This window comes from Schistocerca cancellata, chromosome 5 (genome assembly GCF_023864275.1).
Source record: "Schistocerca cancellata isolate TAMUIC-IGC-003103 chromosome 5, iqSchCanc2.1, whole genome shotgun sequence".
NCBI lineage: Eukaryota > Metazoa > Arthropoda > Insecta > Orthoptera > Acrididae > Schistocerca > Schistocerca cancellata.
In genome coordinates, this window is record NC_064630.1 from 287,679,105 (window position 1) to 287,697,199 (window position 18,095).

Sequence of the window (18,095 nt, forward strand, 5' to 3'; positions counted from 1 at the left end):
GTTTTAAAAAGCTAAATCTCAGCTGATAGCCACACAGAGTACTTAAGACTAAAAGGAAATAACTGTGTAACATGCAAGGAGCGGCGCTCAGAAAGTTAAAGGTTCGGCCTGGGAAGTAACACTAAGGCACGTTTAGGTGAGACAGGCAGCCAGACCAACAACCTCTTAATCGGAAGGCAACCCAATCGAAGGCCAGCCGACAAACCAACCTACAGAATCAGTTTTGCTCCACCCGACGAGCAGAACGACAACAACACGTCAATAGCACAACGTTCTGGATACTTGTGCCCAATCCAACCAAGTCCGAATAAACGACCAAAACTACCAATACACCTCAGCTGTCGAACTACACGCCGTGCTAGGCAGCAACAACAGGACAAGGAAAATACACTGCCCAAAACTACCACAACAACCAGAGCTGGTAATCGGAACGTTAACTGCCGCAAGGCAGAAGATACCGCTGGAGCACTTCATTAATGAAGGAGTGAATGAAATTAATTTAAACCCCACCCAAGAAAACTGTAGTTCTAGTCAACTTCAAAGCACACACGTTGTTGCTCTCGGGAATATCGCAGAAAGCAACAACCGGAATCAAAGGAGGAGCAGTTGCGGCTGGATAGTAGGTTAAATGAGCACTCAGATTCAGAGTTCGAGATCGGTGGTCTACGAACTTCGTAAACCTCCTAAGAAGCGCCCCCTACTCCAACGGCGCGTGCACACCGCCGCCGGCTCCTGCCCGACTATGCATGGCGGAGACCTCCTCGCTGCTCTGCGTCAACCGACCGACTGCCGGTCCGACAGACAGACTGCCTCCGAATGCCCAGCTGGTCCTTCCCCGACTGCTCCGTGCCCGCCTTCCTTCAGGTCCATTCGCAACTCGGACACACAACGACGCGGAGACACTGGCTCGGACTCAACCATGCAGAGGTATCCCTCCTGCATCTCTGCACAGGCAATGAACCGACCCACGTCCGGCGAGATGACCAATTAAAGGGGCCCAGAAGCGGTCAGAGAACCAGTTACACTTCACCCTATGAGACAGCCGACCGGACGACTAACCATCGGTCGTCCCCGCTTGAGTCTCCTTGTGTCGGACAATGCATGTGTGTCGCCAGCGGTTGGGTGAGTACTGGCGGTCCGCGCGTCACCGGCGCTCCGTCCCCGACTTCACTGCTGCTGCGTGCCGACTGCCCCGCTGGTCCGTCTCCAACCGACTTTCAGACACACGACGACTCGGGATTGTTATAAGTCGATCCAGACATGGTACGACAGTGCACTGATCGATACGCGCTGATGCTGCCACTCACGGGCATGTAAGGCAGGAAGTTAGTGACGCCAGTAAATGGAATAGGAAAACGAGGCGCCAGTACCGTAATAAAAGATGACAAACAATACATAAATGGCAAGAACACGAGCCGTGGACGGCTCAGTACTATCACTATGTACAGCAACCAAAATTCGATATGAGGCTGAGGATAGCTTGACTGGGAGGCTGCAGCATGTTATACTGAATGGGAATTCAACGATAAATATACATGTTAATTCAGGTTTCCTCCAAGGAATTGTGTTGGGACCATTCTGGTTGACATACTCGTACCTTAATGACATGGCAGCCTAATTTGATAGAATCCTTTGAGGTCTGGACGAAGCAGATATCTATGACGATACACTGTCTGAAACACTGTGCAGAAATATCGCGTCACGTCTTGATAAGGTTTCAAAGTGGAAAAAGTAATGGCATCTTGCTTCAAATGTTCAGAAACCTTTTACTGTATAATTCACAAAATGCAGAAAACTGCGACCCTGTTATTACAGTATCAATGAGTCTCAGCTGTAATAAGTCGAGCCACACAAATGCCCGAGTAAAAAGGTATGTGGCGATATGAAATGTAATGGTCACAGCCTACTCATGTGTAAATATGGCGAGTGACAGAGTTCGATCGGCTGGTATGATAAAGGGAACTAGTGATGTCTACTCACAGGATTTCTTACAAAACACGTGTGACTTAGAGAATGCTTAAAAATGGGATAATATCCTGTCGACATAGGCCATATACGTGGTCTTTCAACAACTTTAACGTTCTGGAACAGCGTAGCTAATTTTTTCGCAAAAATTGGAGATAAACGGCACCTGTGTTATAAAGTGTATCGCCCAACGAGTCACATACAGTTCCCGCCCACAAATAGATACTACAGCGAACAATATGCCTTGTTTCCACGAGGATTTGAATCCGCCCACACGTAACTAATGTCCTCTTTTGGGCAGAATTCCGTCTCACTGCTAATCAATAGTAAACAAAGAACTATGTCTTACCAGAAGGTAGTATTGGAGTTCATTGGCAAAATACTGTAATTTGAGGTGGCTGTCTATCACCTGGAGAGCCTTTAGGTGATATAAGTGGTATGGCTAAGGTAACTGCTCGTTTACAATTGACGACGCAAGTGATTCGCCTGCACTTTTAGCTCATCCAGTTTTCTTGGTAACATTTCGTACTTGTCACGAAAGTAGCCCCTCCATATCATGCGTAGTGCGCGGCGTCTACCGCGATTCGTTATCCGTTTAGCGAATGTTACTGTGTCTGTCGCTGGAACAAACTATTGGGTATTTTTAATACAATATAGCGCTAGAAATGTTCTTGATTTACGTTACACACACACTTGTAGATTAATCGATTGACACCGAGCCGGCAGGTGTGACCGAGCGGTTCTAGGCGCTTCAGTCTGGAACCCCACGACCGCTACGGTCGAATCCTGCGTCGGGCGTGGATGTGAGTGTTGTCCTTAACTTAGTTAAGTTTAAGTAGTTCTAAGTTCTATGGGACTGATGACCTCAGATGTTAAGTCCCATAGTGCTCAGAGCGATTTGAACCATGTTTGATTAACACCGTTTAGTAAACTAAGGCAGAGCTTGTCTGCCATATAACTCATACGCGAAGAGATCAGTAACTCTCGTTTGATGCGAACACAACCTCAACGTGATACGTACGGACTGGATGCTATAGAAGACCGTTATAAGCGCTATATCTCACAACATAATCACAATCGCAGGATGTAGTACACTACCTATTAAAAAATTATCAGTGAAAGACGATGGCGAGGCAACCTGTACCCATTAGTATTGATCGTTAGCGACATTAGTAAATTGCCACATATTTGAAAATTGTTATTTTCCCGACTCATTTAGGTAGAGTCTGTTTCTTGATTTGACCAGTAGTATATCTTGTAATAATGTGGGACATTCTTAGACATTCCGTATTACAAACTGAGATCACGTTATTATATTAGCCATCTTTAACAAATTCTTTGCAAAACTGGTCAACAACACTTTTTTTAAATTTAATTATAGTTCCAAATGTGTAATAGTACGATAAGCACGGTAAGATGCAGTTTTCCATTTTTGTTGCTTGACTGAGTTTTCTTAGGACTAATCACGTAACTGATGGTGACGTAAAGAGCCGATACCCATATCGTAACAAGGCAAGGTATCCCATACAATTCAGAAATAGGTGCTTGATACCTAGATATGTGCTGTACCTTAGCATAGTTCGCTTATGCAGTTTCTTCAAATTTTTTAATCTTACACATAGTGGTTCTCTTTCTGTATATACATTTAAGCAATGACTAAGAGCCATGAAAATTCTCAATTATTTGTCTGTCTCAAATGGACAATTTTAAATATGTTACATGTACCAATGTTTCTGGATCATCTTCAGACTTATGTAGATGGGGCTGCAACGCAATTATATATATCTGTCGATGATCCATATAGGTCAAACTTATAAAGTGGTTCAAAATGTGGTACTAAACTAAGGAATAAATGAGAACTATGGTAAACAGCAATAAAGTTGCTGTTCTCTCGTGAAGAATATGCCGGCTATAAAGAAAATAACAATTTGGTTTCGTATGGTTAGGATCCTCCTTTGTTTGAAAGAACTTCAGGTGTGAAAAATTACTTACAAATTATGGAGACAAATTTTGACTAATTAATAACTTTACTCTTGTTATGATTAGGAAAAGAGATTGTTTTAACTTCTTTCTTACGTTTTTGGAAAAATTTTTGCACCCCGTCAGTTGTCAGCTATTAAAGATATGTGTATAACTTGCACTGCTCGTTTAATTAATTAATTGTTACTCTCCACGATGAGGTAAGGTTGCTTTCATCTCAACAATGGCCCTAATGTAGAAGTCGGGCGTTTGAAATATCTGGCAAACTAGAGGCAACAAGCAAGGAAATTAATGTCAGGCCTTACTTGTAGGTGTGCTGGGGCGTTGGTGACAAATGGAGTGAGAGTTATTAAAGAGCCAGCCGACGCCCCTTAGTCATTAACTTTGTATTCCAGGCCGCCTCTGCCAGATGTATTAAAATTTATGGCCGGCGCGTTAGTAAGCGTGACAAATGAAGCAGGCGAGCTCTGCGGTCTTGCTATCGTTAGAAGCAATCAATCAATTTGAAGTGGCCAACCTGCTAATTTTTTTAAACATCATGAAAGACTTTACCGTGTCACTCAGTCTAAGGAAATGATAAATTAAAGCAACAAATTCCTAAGTTGCTTTGTAATTTGCAGCGAAATATAGTCACACAACAATAAAGAGCCCCAATTACAGCGCTAACCACATGAAGAGATGACATCTCGTTTGGAAGTACCTTCAGTGCACTTTTTCACTTTTTAATTAAATCACCAGTATCCGTAATTAAGCAGATCCAAAGCTGGTATAGTGCTTGCGAGCAGATACCCTACGAACGCAACACTTTTATCGATGTCTTTACTTCAACGCTCACAGTGACAACAGAGGAAGATGTAAGTTCTTTAAAAACATTTAACATAATATTTTCGTTTTATTCTTAAATGGCAGCACTATCGTTAATTAAAATTGTCACAATGATAACTATGTAATGATGTCAGCATGTAAACAACGGTAAGGGCCAAAGACCTGGCTGCCAGTTGTAGTAAAGTGTGTAGGAAAATGCTTTGTATAAATCTGAGAATGATGTGAATAACTACGATTCAGGTAAATATCATGAATATAATCCTGAAAGCAAATGCGCTTCAAAATTTGTAGCCAGTCGGATAGTTGTGAATAATTATGTGAGCAAGTAAAGAATGTAGTGTCCCTTATTATAGCTTATGTGAATTTACGTAATAGTGTGATGGCAGATGTGTAAAAGCCGTCCTTAATGTTCTGTGCGTGCTGAAGTAAGATGACTAAAATATTAATTTTACATTCTGCAGAATCGTAGATTAATTTCTGAGGTTATTATAATTTATTGTTCAAAATTTGGCAATGCAAATCTAGTATCATAAACTTAAAGAACTTGGACAATCTAAATTTGTATTTGTGGAAGGATTCAGAGCGTATATCGTTAGCTTTCCCATCAAGTAAATAGTGACACGTCAATGCTAGCCTATATTAAGTGCACTCAACAATGTTAAGTATGAGTCGATTTATTTTTAAGAGTAATATATTGAATACAAATAAAGAATTTAAAAACATGTCCCTACTTCAGAGATATTTGAAAATAACGACTAACTTGAATAAAGAATCACAATGTATGTACTCGGTGATTGTTCAAATGGTTCAAATGGCTCTGAGCACTATGGGACTTAACTTCTAAGGTCATCAGTCCCCTAGAACTACTTAAACTAACCTAAGACATCACACACATCCATGCCCGAGGCAGGATTCGAACCTGCGACCGTAGCGGTCGGCAGGTTCCAGACTGTAGCGCCTTTAATGGGTGATTGTAATTAAAGGTCAGCTGCTCAGAAATACAGCGCGTTCTGTAATCATCGTATAGCAGAGAAGGTTGGTAGACATTCTAATTCATTAATGAGGAACTAATTTACACTAGAAAAAAACAGTAGATCCAATTCTGGCCACCAAATGCAAATCTGGCACGGTGAATGCAAGAAAAACATATAGATAGATATGTTTCTACATGTAACAGATTAAGAATTGGACGTAGGTAAAAAGAGTCAAACAAGTTAGAAAGCCATACTTTTGATGCTATTATTAACTACCTCTTAAGCAGTTTGTTCAGTAAGAGCACCGGGGACGTCGAGGAGAAGCTGCACAGCGTCAAATTTGCACCTGACGTCCAAATTCGGAACTATTTTGTTCCAGCGTAAAGCGGGTCCACGCTAAAGCTTTAGCATACCTACCATGTTTAGCTGCCATACGATAAATACTGCCCACACTGGACATCCGTAACTGCGCAACAATTATAACCATCCAAATCTGAAGTATTAAAGAGATTTTACAGAAACTTTACTGCGCAAATTCTCAACCCAAACAACTCATCTCTAATCGTACTGTAGTTTATAGCGATCAATTCTGTTACGCATCTTTTTCCTGACACATGTGTTGCAACAAAAGTAAAGTACTTACTACATAAAATCTATGTAGAATACGGCGTTAGTTTCATGTAAGTTGAGGTAGACTCTAAGGACCACTATTTCTAAAACATCTCTTGTAACAAAATACGTGTAGGCCATCGACCACTGTGTGGGAAGGCAATCCAACAATTATTAATAGTAAATATTTTCCTCTAAAACAAAGACATGTTATGAAATTGTATGATAAGAACGTTATGCACTACTAAAGAAGAAGGTGATCAGAATTTGACGACATAACAACGACATAATGCACCGTATCATACACGGGCGGCTATTAAAATTATAATACCTTGAACCCTATTTTGATGGAAGTGGAGGACTGGATATCAATTTTCGAGTCTGAAATGGGTGAAAGCTCTTTACTTCTATCAAAAGTTCCAAATAATAAAAGATCACACTCTTCAAGATGGCCAGCATCCGCCGGATGATTAAAGAGGGAAAGCGCCATCCCGGTCATACTGGCGCAGCTTTGGATGTCGGTCGAATCTCAGGCATCCCTCGGGACCGGCTGCTAAGACTGTAGCCTGGCCCAAACTGCAACGTGCTGCGGCAGGATCACCTCAATTACTATTTTCGACTTGCAAGTCACTTATCACAGATTAAATGTCTGGCTCCAAACACGACTGCAGCAACGGCTAAACTTAAAATTCTATTAACGTAGGCTTAAGGGCTTAAAATTCAATAAACAGATATATGTTATTCACTCTGCCTTCCTCTAAGCAGTACGAGTATGCCTCTGGTCTAGGGGTAGCCGTATTCGGTCAGATAACTGGCTGAACTCTGTAATAAAAAAACTGAGTGAAAGGATCACCAAAGAACTTCAACGGATGTCCTGTGACGTCCACTAAGATCAAATATAACGAAAAATAACGAAAAAATTAAAAAAAAAACTCGTAGCGTCTCTGATTAATAATCAAAACGTCCTTGGTCTCAGTTTCGAACCCGCCACTGCTCAAATTTTAAATGAAGATCATCAATGACGGCCGAAGACTTCCGACGTAAGAAGCCACCCTCATTCTGCCAACAGCCTTGTCAAAGAGAGCGGAGGAGCTGACAGAGTTTCAGAGCACTCACTTGTCCTTGGGGTGAGAAACTGCCCATAAAGGCGCAATATCAACAATGATTAACGGAATGAAGATGCAGAAGGCAATGAAAACCACTGCATTAAACACAAATAACGCGTATCCAAAGGCCATGTGTTCTGTGATTGAAAGACTGACTTGATGATCCCTCCATTGGCAAAAGCTTGCGGAACAGTCCCCCGATCGGCTCTCCAGGAAGGGACTGCCAAGTGGGAGGTGACCACGAGAGAAAGCTTCAGTAACCAACGAAAGAATAAGGTCTTACGAGTCGAGGCGAGGAATGTCAAGGGCTTTTACGTGGTAGGGAAGCTAGAATATATGAAAAGAGCAATACAACAGCTCAATCTAGAAATAAAAGGAGTCACTGAACTGAAACGGAAATAGTTTTTTTGGTCAAATGAATATAGGGTAGTACCAAGATGAGATGATAGAGTAAGCACATGAGGATATTCAAAAGGTAATACAGTACGTAAAGTGAGACGAAAATCTGATACTCATGGGGACAGGAATGCAGTTGTAGGGAAAGGGGGAGAAGAAAAGGTTATAGGAGAATATGGGTTTGAGATAAGAAATGAGAGAGGTGAAGGACTAATCGATATCTGTAAAAAATTTCACCAAATAATAGCGAATACTGTTGTTGTTGTTGTGGTCTTCAGTCCTGAGACTGGTTTGATGCAGCTCTCCATGCTACTCTATCCTGTGCAAGATTCTTCATCTCCCAGTACCTACTGCAACCTACATCCTTCTGAATCTGCTTAGTGTATTCATCTCTGGGTCTCCCCCTACAATTTTTACCCTCCACGCTGCCCTCCAATACTAAATTGGTGATCCCTTGATGCCTCAGAACATGTCCTACCAACTGATCCCTTCTTCTGGTCAAGTTGCGCCACAAACTCCTCTTCTCCCCAATCCTATTCAATACTTCCTCATTAGTTATGTGATCTACCCATCTAATCTTCAGCATTCTTCTGTAGCACCACATTTCAAAAGCTTCTATTCTCTTCTTGTCCAAACTATTAACCGTCCACGTTTCACTTGCATACATGGCTACACTCCATACAAATACTTTCAGAAATGACTTCCTGACACTTAAATTTATACTTTCCTTGCCATTGCCAGTCTACATTTTATATCCTCTCTACTTCGACCATCGTCAGTTATTTTGCTCCCCAAATAGCAAAACTCCTTTACTACTTTAAGTGTCTCATTTCCTAATCTAATACCCTCAACATCACCCGACTTAATTCCACTACATTCCATTATTCTCGTTTTGTTTCTGTTGATGTTCATCTTATATCCTCCCTTCAAGACACCATCCATTCCGTTCAACTGCTCTTCCAAGTCCTTTGCTGTCTCTGACAGAATTACAATGTCATCGGCGAACCTCAAAGTTTTTATTTCTTCTCCATGGATTTTAATACCTACCCCGAATTTTTCATTTGTTTCCTTTACTGCTTGCTCAATATACAGATTGAATAACATCGGGGAGAGGCTACAACCCTGTCTTACTCCCTTCCCAACCACTGCTTCCCTTTCATGTCCCTCGACTCTTATAACTGCCATCTGGTTTCTGTACAAATTGTAAATAGCCTTTCGCTCCCTGTATTTTACCCCTGCCACCTTTAGAATTTGAAAGAGAGTATTCCAGTCAACATTGTCAAAAGCTTTCTCTAAGTCTACAAATGCTAGAAACGTAGGTTTGCCTTTCCTTAATCTTTCTTCTAAGATAAGTCGTAAGGTCAGTATTGCCTCACGTGTTCCAGTATTTCTACGGAATCCAAACTGATCTTCACCGAGGTCGGCTTCTACTAGTTTTTCCATTCGTCTGTAAAGAATTCGTGTTAGTATTTTGCAGCTGTGGCTTATTAAACTGATTGTTCGGTAATTTTCACATCTGTCAACACCTGCTTTCTTTGGGATTGCAATTATTATATTCTTCTTGAAGTCTGAGGGTATTTCGCCTGTTTCATACATCTTGCTCGCCAGATGGTAGTTTTGTCAGGACTGGCTCTCCCAAGGCCGTCAGTAGTTCCAGTGGAATGTTGTCTACTCCGGGGGCCTTGTTTCGACTCAGGTCTTTCAGTGCTCTGTCAAACTCCTCACGCAGTATCGTATCTCCCATTTCATCTTCATCTACATCCTCTTCCATTTCCATAATATTGTCCTCAAGTGCATCGCCCTTGTATAGACCCTCTATATACTCCTTCCACCTTTCTGCTTTCCCTCCTTTGCTTAGAACTGGGTTTCCATCTGAGCTCTTGATGTTCATACAAGTGGTTCTCTTATCTCCAAAAGTCTCTTTAATTTTCCTGTAGGCAGTATCTATCTTACCCCTAGTGAGATAAGCCTCTACATCCTTACATTTGTCCTCTAGCCATCCCTGCTTAGCCATTTTGCACTTCCTGTCGATCTCATTTTTGAGACGTTTGTATTCCGTTTTGCCTGCCTCATTTACTGCATTTTTATATTTTTCTCCTCTCATCAATTAAATTCAATTTTTCTTCTGTTACCCAAGGATTTCTACTAGCCCTCGTCTTTTTACCTACTTGATCCTCTGCTGCCTTCACTGCTTCATCCTTCAAAGCTACCCATTCTTCTTCTACTGTATTTCTTTCCCCCATTCCTGTCAATTGTTCCCTTATTCTCTCCCTGAAACTCTGTACAACCTCTGGTTCTTTCAGTTTATCCAGGTCCCATCTCCTTAAATTCCCACCTTTTTGTAGTTTCTTCAGTTTTAATCTACAGGTCATAACCAATAGATTGTGGTCCGAGTCCACATCTGCCCCTGGAAATGTCTTACAATTTAAAACCTGGTTCCTAAATCTCTGTCTTACCATTATATAATCTATCTGATACCATTTAGTGTCTCCAGGGTTCTTCCATGTATACAACCTTCTATCATGATTCTTAAACCAAGTGTTAGCTATGATTAAGTTGTGCTCTGTACAAAATTCTACCAGGCGGCTTCCTCTTTCATTTCTTAGCCCCAATTCATATTCACCTACTACGTTTCCTTCTCTCCCTTCTCCTACACTCGAATTCCAGTCACCAATGACTATTAAATTTTCGTCTCCCTTCACTGTCTGAATAATTTCTTTTATTTCATCATACATTTCTTCAACTTCTTCGTCATCTGCAGAGCTAGTTGGCATATAAACCTGTACTACTGTAGTAGGTGTGGGCTTCGTATCTATCTTGGCCACAATAATGCGTTCACTATGCTGTTTGTAGTAGCTTACCCGCATTCCTATTTTCCTATTCATTATTAAACCTACTCCTGTATTACCCCTATTTGACTTTGTGTTTATAACCCTGTAGTCACCTGACCAGAAGTCTTGTTCCTCCTGCCACAGAACTTCACTAATTCCCACTATATCTAACTTTAACCTATCCATTTCCCTTTTTAAATTTTCTAACCAACCTGCCCGATTAAGGGATCTGACATTCCACGCTCCGATCCGTAGAACGCCAGTTTTCTTTCTGCTGATAACGACATCCTCTTGAGTAGTCCCCGCCCGGAGATCCGAATGGGGGACTATTTTACCTCCGGAATATTTTACCCAAGAGGACGCCATCATCATTTAATCATACAGTAAAGCTGCATGCCCTCGGGAAAAATTACGGCCGTAGTTTCCCCTTGCTTTCAGCCGTTCGCAGTACCAGCACAGCAAGGCCGTTTTGGTTATTGTTACAAGGCCAGATCAGTCAATCATCCAGACTGTTGCCCTTGCAACTACTGAAAAGGCTGCTGCCCCTCTTCAGGAAAAACACGTTTGTCTGGCCTCTCAACAGATACCCCTCCGTTGTGGTTGTACCTACGGTACGGCTATCTGTGTCGCTGAGGCACGCAAGCCTCCCCACCAACGGCAAGGTCCATGGTTCATGGGGGGCGGGGGAAGCGAATACTATGTTCATGAATTACAAGAAGAGGAGCTATTCTTGGAAAGGGTAGGATGATACGGGAAGATTTCATTAGATTACATCATGGTCAGACAGAGATTCGGAAATCAGTTACTGGGTTTTAAGGTGTACCCCGGCGCAGATATAGACTCAGATCACATTTTAGTAGTTATAAGGAGTGGGCAGAAGCTTAAGAGATTAGTCAGGATGAATCAATACGCAAGGAAGTGAATGAACTAAGAAATGAAGAAATACGCTTGAAGTGGTCTAAGGTTATAGATACAGCAATTAGGAACAGCTCAGTAGGCAACACAGATTAAGAGAGGAGCACATCTTTAAAAACGGCAATCACAGAGTTTGGAAAGAAAAACATAGGTCCAAAGAAGGGAGCTAAGACAAAACGGCTGTATGAAACATGTGACAAACCTAAGAAATTAATTGTCCGATGGACTGATTCGGCATATTGAAAAGGCAAAATAACATTTGGTGACATTAACAGCAAGGGTGGTGACATTAAGAATGAAACAGGAAGTCCATTGTTAAAAGCGGAGGAGAGAGCGCATAGGAAAGGATACATTGAAGGCTTTTATGAAGGGTAAGATTCGTCTGATGTGGTAGAACAAGAAACAGGGATCTGATTAGAAGAGATATGAGATACAGTAAGACAGTCAGAATTTAAAAGTGCTTTGGAGGATTTAAGATCCAAAAAGGCAGACAGGATGGTTAACATTCCATCAGAATTTCTAATATCATTGGGGAAAGTGGTAACAAAACGACTATTTACGTTGGAAGGTACAATGTATGACTCTGGCGACATACCATCTGACATTCGCAAAAATATCATCCACATAATACCGAAGACTGGAAGAGCTGCTAAGTACGATAATTATTGCACAATCAACAGCTCATGCATCCAAGCTGCTGACAAGAATGATACACAGAAGAATGGAAAAGAATCTTGAGGATGTATTATACGAGGATCAGCTTGGCTTTAGGGAAGGTAAAGGGTCGAGAGAAATTCTGACAGTGCCGTTGACAATGAAGGCAAGACTAAAGAAAAATCAAGACACGTTGATAGAGTTGGTCGACCTGGAAAAAGCTTCTACAAGATGGTAGAAATTCTGAGAAAAATAGGGGTAAGCTATACGGAGAGACGGGTAATACACAATATGTTCAAGATCCTAGTGGGAATAAATAATAAGAGTGGACGACCAAGAACGAAGTCACGATGAGAATGGGGCTTAAGACACCTCGCCCCTACTCATCAATCCGTACATCGAAGAAGCAGTGATGGAAATAAAAGAAAGCTTCAAGAGTGGAATTAAAATTCAACGTGAAAGGATATCAAAGATACAATTCGCAGAGGACATTACTATCCCCAGTGAAAGTGACAAGGAATTACGAGAACTGCTGATCTGACAGAATAGTCTGATGAGTACAGAATATGGGTTGAGAGTATATCAAAGATTGCTGAAAGTAATGTGAAATAGCACAAATGAGAACAGCGAGAAACGTAACTTCAGGATTGATGATCACGAATTAGATGAAGTCAAGGAACTCTGCCTAAGAAGCAAAATAATCAATGACTGACGGAGCAAAGTGGACATCAAAAGCAGCCTAAAACTGGCAAAATGGGCATTCCTGGCCAAGAGAAGTATACTAGTATCATTCACAGGCATTAATTTGAGGAAGAAATTTCTGATAATGTACGTTTGGAGCACAGCGTTGTATGGTAGTGAAACATGGACTCCGGCAGACAGGGACAGAAGAGGATCGTACCATTTGAGATGTAGTTCAAATGGTTCAAATGGCTCTGAGCACTATGCGACTTAACCTCTGAGGTCATCAGTCGCCTAGAACTTAGAACTAATTAAACCTAACTAACCTAAGGACATCACACACATCCATGCCCGAGGCAGGATTCGAACCTGCGACCGTAGTGAGATGTAGTGGTAGAAAATTAGGCGGACTGGTAACTTAGGGTCTGAGAAGGTTCTGCGCAGAATCGGAGAGGAAAGGAATATGTGGAAAACACTGACAAGAAGAAGGATCAGGATGATAAGACACCTGATAAGACGTAAGGGAAAGACTTCCATGGTACTAGAGGGAGCTGCACAAGGTAAAAAACTGTAGAGGAAGACAGAGGTTGGAATACATCCAGCAAATAAATGAGGACTTAGGTTGCAAGTGCTGCTCTGAGAGTAGGAGTGGTAGTTGGTACAGGAGGGGAATTCCTGGCGAGACGCAGCAAACCACTCAGAAGACTGATGACTCAAAAACAAGGAAAAGTCCGCTTAAGGCTTCTGGTTTCTGACGCCTACGCCAGGAATCCGACAACTGAACGCAGCTATACGTGTATGTATCATAGACCTTAAGGGCGGCAGGTAGCTTCAATTCCAGGGCTTAATTTTATCAATCGAGATCAATCGAGCAACTTCACTTGCAAGAGAAGCAGAGCTAAATATTTAGCAACAAAAATTTTAAAATTACTGCACTTCCTAAAACGTTTAGGGCTGGCTAAGCTCGTAACTTCCCTGTCCAATTAGAAACAATTTACTGCCACTCAGGCTGCTCAGTCCGCCCATAGAATCACAATATCAGCTACAGATGCTGATATGCTTGACCATAAGTGGACTTGACCGCGCAAGCAAAGGCAGACACTGTACAAACTTTAGCACAACTGACCCTACGGTGCCGCGCAGAACACGTCAAGTACGGCAACGCTGCCGTATCCCGATTAGTACATACGGTCAGATACCCTCAATTAATTTCACTGACTACTCTGATGCACCACTTCACTGCTCTCCGCAAGAGAAGTGCTCTGCTTCATTGAGGCGTTATCCGCAAATAAAACCCTCCAAATAAGATGACAGAACAGTAACATTTATACCTTTAAAATCAACTCAACAAAAACCAATACCAGTGACAAACAAAACAACTGATCTCACAACGCCCTGCAATGACGGGAACATTCGACCATGCGACAACAAAGCACAGGGACGCGGCAGTATTCCTCCCTTCAAGTTTCATCTTTTGGTGAAACCATACCAAGGCGGCAGTTCACCAGCCCTTCCCCTTTGATTAACCCGATAAAATCAACAAGACAGAGAAAATCGACCCGTATCAGAATCTTGAGAGGTGACCACTACTCGCAGGAGTAACTCACCATCGAATTTTCCTCGGATTTAGTGCTAAAATGGCTCAGAGGGTAGCCCATCAAAAACGGAACACATATGAAGCATGAAAGCAGAAAGATGGTAGACGGTGTACTGAACTGCAAGAAACAAAACAACATAGAAACAGCGAACGGTCCAAGCTCAAGATATGGACCATCGGGCGAACTCCTAAAGCCTCGGTGTCAGGGTTATGTGGTCACGGCGTTGGACTGCAAAGGCAAAGATCCGTGTTAAAATGTCCCTCGTACTCCATTTTCTTTTGATAAAATTATGAACAGTCCGTCCGATCACTGACGTGTCTGTTAGTCGTATTCAAATTTGTAACGTGGTGTAACGTTTGTTTGCAATAGCTATGTGTAAGAACGGGACCTATAATGAAAGTTAACTCCCCACAACTGTTCTGTTAGCAGTCGAAAGGTAGTATCTCTCGAACAGCTACCGAGAATGCTTGATGACAAGGCGAAAAGTCAACCGATTCATCCACCGCAAAACAGGTCAGGTGTGTCACATACGACATACATTGGTGATAGTATGTGTATCATATGAGAAGAATCTCTAATCATGCCCCTGGCTTCTATGCCTAGTGAGTGAGACATGCGTCCTTGACCGATTTAGGTGTTCTTATGAATACGAATGTGATCACTCCCAACGAAATGGTGAAAACATAATAATAGTTTGTCACGTAGGCTGCAACAACTGAACGCAACAGTTTCGCAATCACAGAATTTTCCCTCGGCTATATCAAACTATGCGCCTTTAATGTTTTTTGGAGTTTCGCAGGTGTACACCGTCAAATCCTGCATATGTCCAAGCAAACGCCCTGGAATTTTGGAGAGCGAAGATGATTATATGCGAGAACTTCGATTTAGGTAACAGATACATGCTAACGTAAGCAATACTATTCTGTGCATCTGTGTAGATTTTTAAAATTGTAGAGTCTTTTCACAAAGTACTTGACTTCTCTAAAGCCAAATACATCTAAAGGTTGCCCAAGACGTGTACAACTTGGAGGAATGATAATCAAGTCTACTGCCATTATGTGTAGATGTCAAAGAATAAAGCAAAATCTTTGTTCGCGTAAGGAGCAAACACACATTCATTAACGTCTTCACTAGTCTTTTCTACATTTTGTCAGACGCACTACACATCACAATGACATTGGGGGTTGGCGCAACTACCCTAATCACCTGTTAGTTAACTTGCAGTCCAAGTAGATAACTTTTACCGGAAAACGTAAGTAAAATTCAAGTAAAGGAAATCCTCCTTTTTTAACGACATACTTTATGGTGTAACTTTGGGGAGTGCCATGCAACTGTTCTGCACTACTTTGGTGTCGTCTTCTCCAACCAAAGATACCGTTAAAATTGGACTGATTAGTGTTAATGACAATTTCGTCATCAAACTGTTGGAATTCGAGGTTTATTTGCTGTAACTAGCCTCTTGAAACAACATGCAGCTGGTTGCAGTTTACTGCTACAGTTTTTGTTTACGAATTTGGTAATCTTTCTGCTCGTAATTTTGTATTTCCTTTCCAAATTGGATAGTCAACGATGTGAAGCCATTGATTCTTTTACTATAATGCATTTACTAAATTTGTAGGTCTTAACCGGCTTCAATAAATCGTTGGTATACGTGGTTTTCTAAATCACTGAACTTCGGTCTTCGGGTTCCACGTCTTTCCACGACTTCTTTACAGTATTTAACTGTGCTTTTTTCCTCAAGCCCTTTAAAATTCTTGAATTTATTTGTAACTTCACCTTAAAATCTATGTTTGCCCGTTTTCATTGGTGTGGGCTATATATTGGAACATTTATTTCAAGTGAACCAAAGGAATGCCTTCAGTTTGACGGTGCAGCATCTCTTCTTCGTCAAGATTCTCATAATCTTGTGCATACAGCCGAGCATTCATCAGCAACGTGTCTTTATCACCAGAATTTCTATTTATCAACAACTCTAAGAAATATAAGTACAAACATTTCACAATCATCCGATACCTTCAGAAACTTAAAGCTTCCTTACACATCGGAAAATGTTCATGGATCTTGTTACTCAAGGCGCGAGTTTATTTGTTGGTTTCATACTGCCCGCGGAATATCACTCGTGTATTCAACATGCCAACGTGCAAAGGCACAAACAATGCACTGCCAGACAGGCAACTTCGTCTAGAGGACTCAACTCTCCACCGTGCACTGTAGTCAACTGACGACCGTCGTGTATTTGTTTCGTTTTGTTTCGATGTTTACATAACTGTGGCGCCTCAATACCACAGGGCGGTTACGTCGCATCGCATCCTAGCAGGTTTATATCCAAGCTCCCATGTATTTTCACCGGTACTCGACACTGAGATGCCGTGATTACAAGCCGATGAGTCTCCAGACGTACGTACCTTCTGTTTGTTCTGCATAAGAACTACATGTTATGACTCCTGCAGTCCATTTTGGAAGTTTTTTCCTTAAATTCACATTTACTTGCGACGGTAATATATTCATACCACATGACTCATGTTACATAACCAATGTATAGAAGGACAATTGCCAGGGCTTTAGAAAGAGACGGCCGGCCGAAGTGGCCGTGCGGTTAAAGGCGCTGCAGTCTGGAACCGCAAGACCGCTACGGTCGCAGGTTCGAATTCTGCCTCGGGCATGGATGTTTGTGATGTCCTTAGGTTAGTTAGGTTTAACTAGTTCTAAGTTCTAGGGGACTAATGACCTCAGAAGTTGAGTCCCATAGTGCTCAGAGCCATTTGAACCATTTTTTAGAAAGAGACACGTCAACACCCGGACGGATAGTTCCTAATTTTGTGAAAAAAAAAACTGGCATACCAGAGAAATTTGAATGCAGACCTCTTCCTTTGTAGTCCAATACCGTGAACACATCCCCAACTGCGTGGCTGTTTCAGTTCGCATGAAGTTGCGCATCTTTAGCTTTGACTGTTCTCTGTTTTCATTTATCTTCTTTTTTGACTGTTCAGTACGCGATCTTCCTGATTTCATGCTTGATCTGTGTTCAGTTTTAGACGTGCTATCCACTGAGCCATACAACCACTAAACCATGGCAGGTCAGATGTGGAATTTTCCTTGGCACTAACGGTCGTTTCCGTTACTTTACAACGGCATATACGCTTTATAGCCGCGCGGGGTTAGCCGAGCGATCTGAGGCGCTGGAGACATGGACTGTGCGGCTGGTCCCGGAGGAGGTTCGAGTCCTCCCTCTGGTATGGGTGTGGGTGTCCTTATCATAATTTAGCTTAAGTAGTGTGTAAGCTTAGGGACTGATGACCTTAGCAGTTACGTCCCATAAGATTTCACACACATTTGAACATTTTACTCTTTATAACACCCATTTCAAAAAAATGGTTCAAATGGCTCTAAGCACTATGGGACTTCAGTCCCCTAAACTTAGAACTATTTAAACTTAACTAACCTAAGGACATCACACACATTCATGTACGAGGCAGGATTCGAACCTGCGGCCGTATCAGCAGCGCTGTTCCGGACTGAAGAGCCTAGAAACTCTCGGCCACAGCGGCCGGCACTCATTTC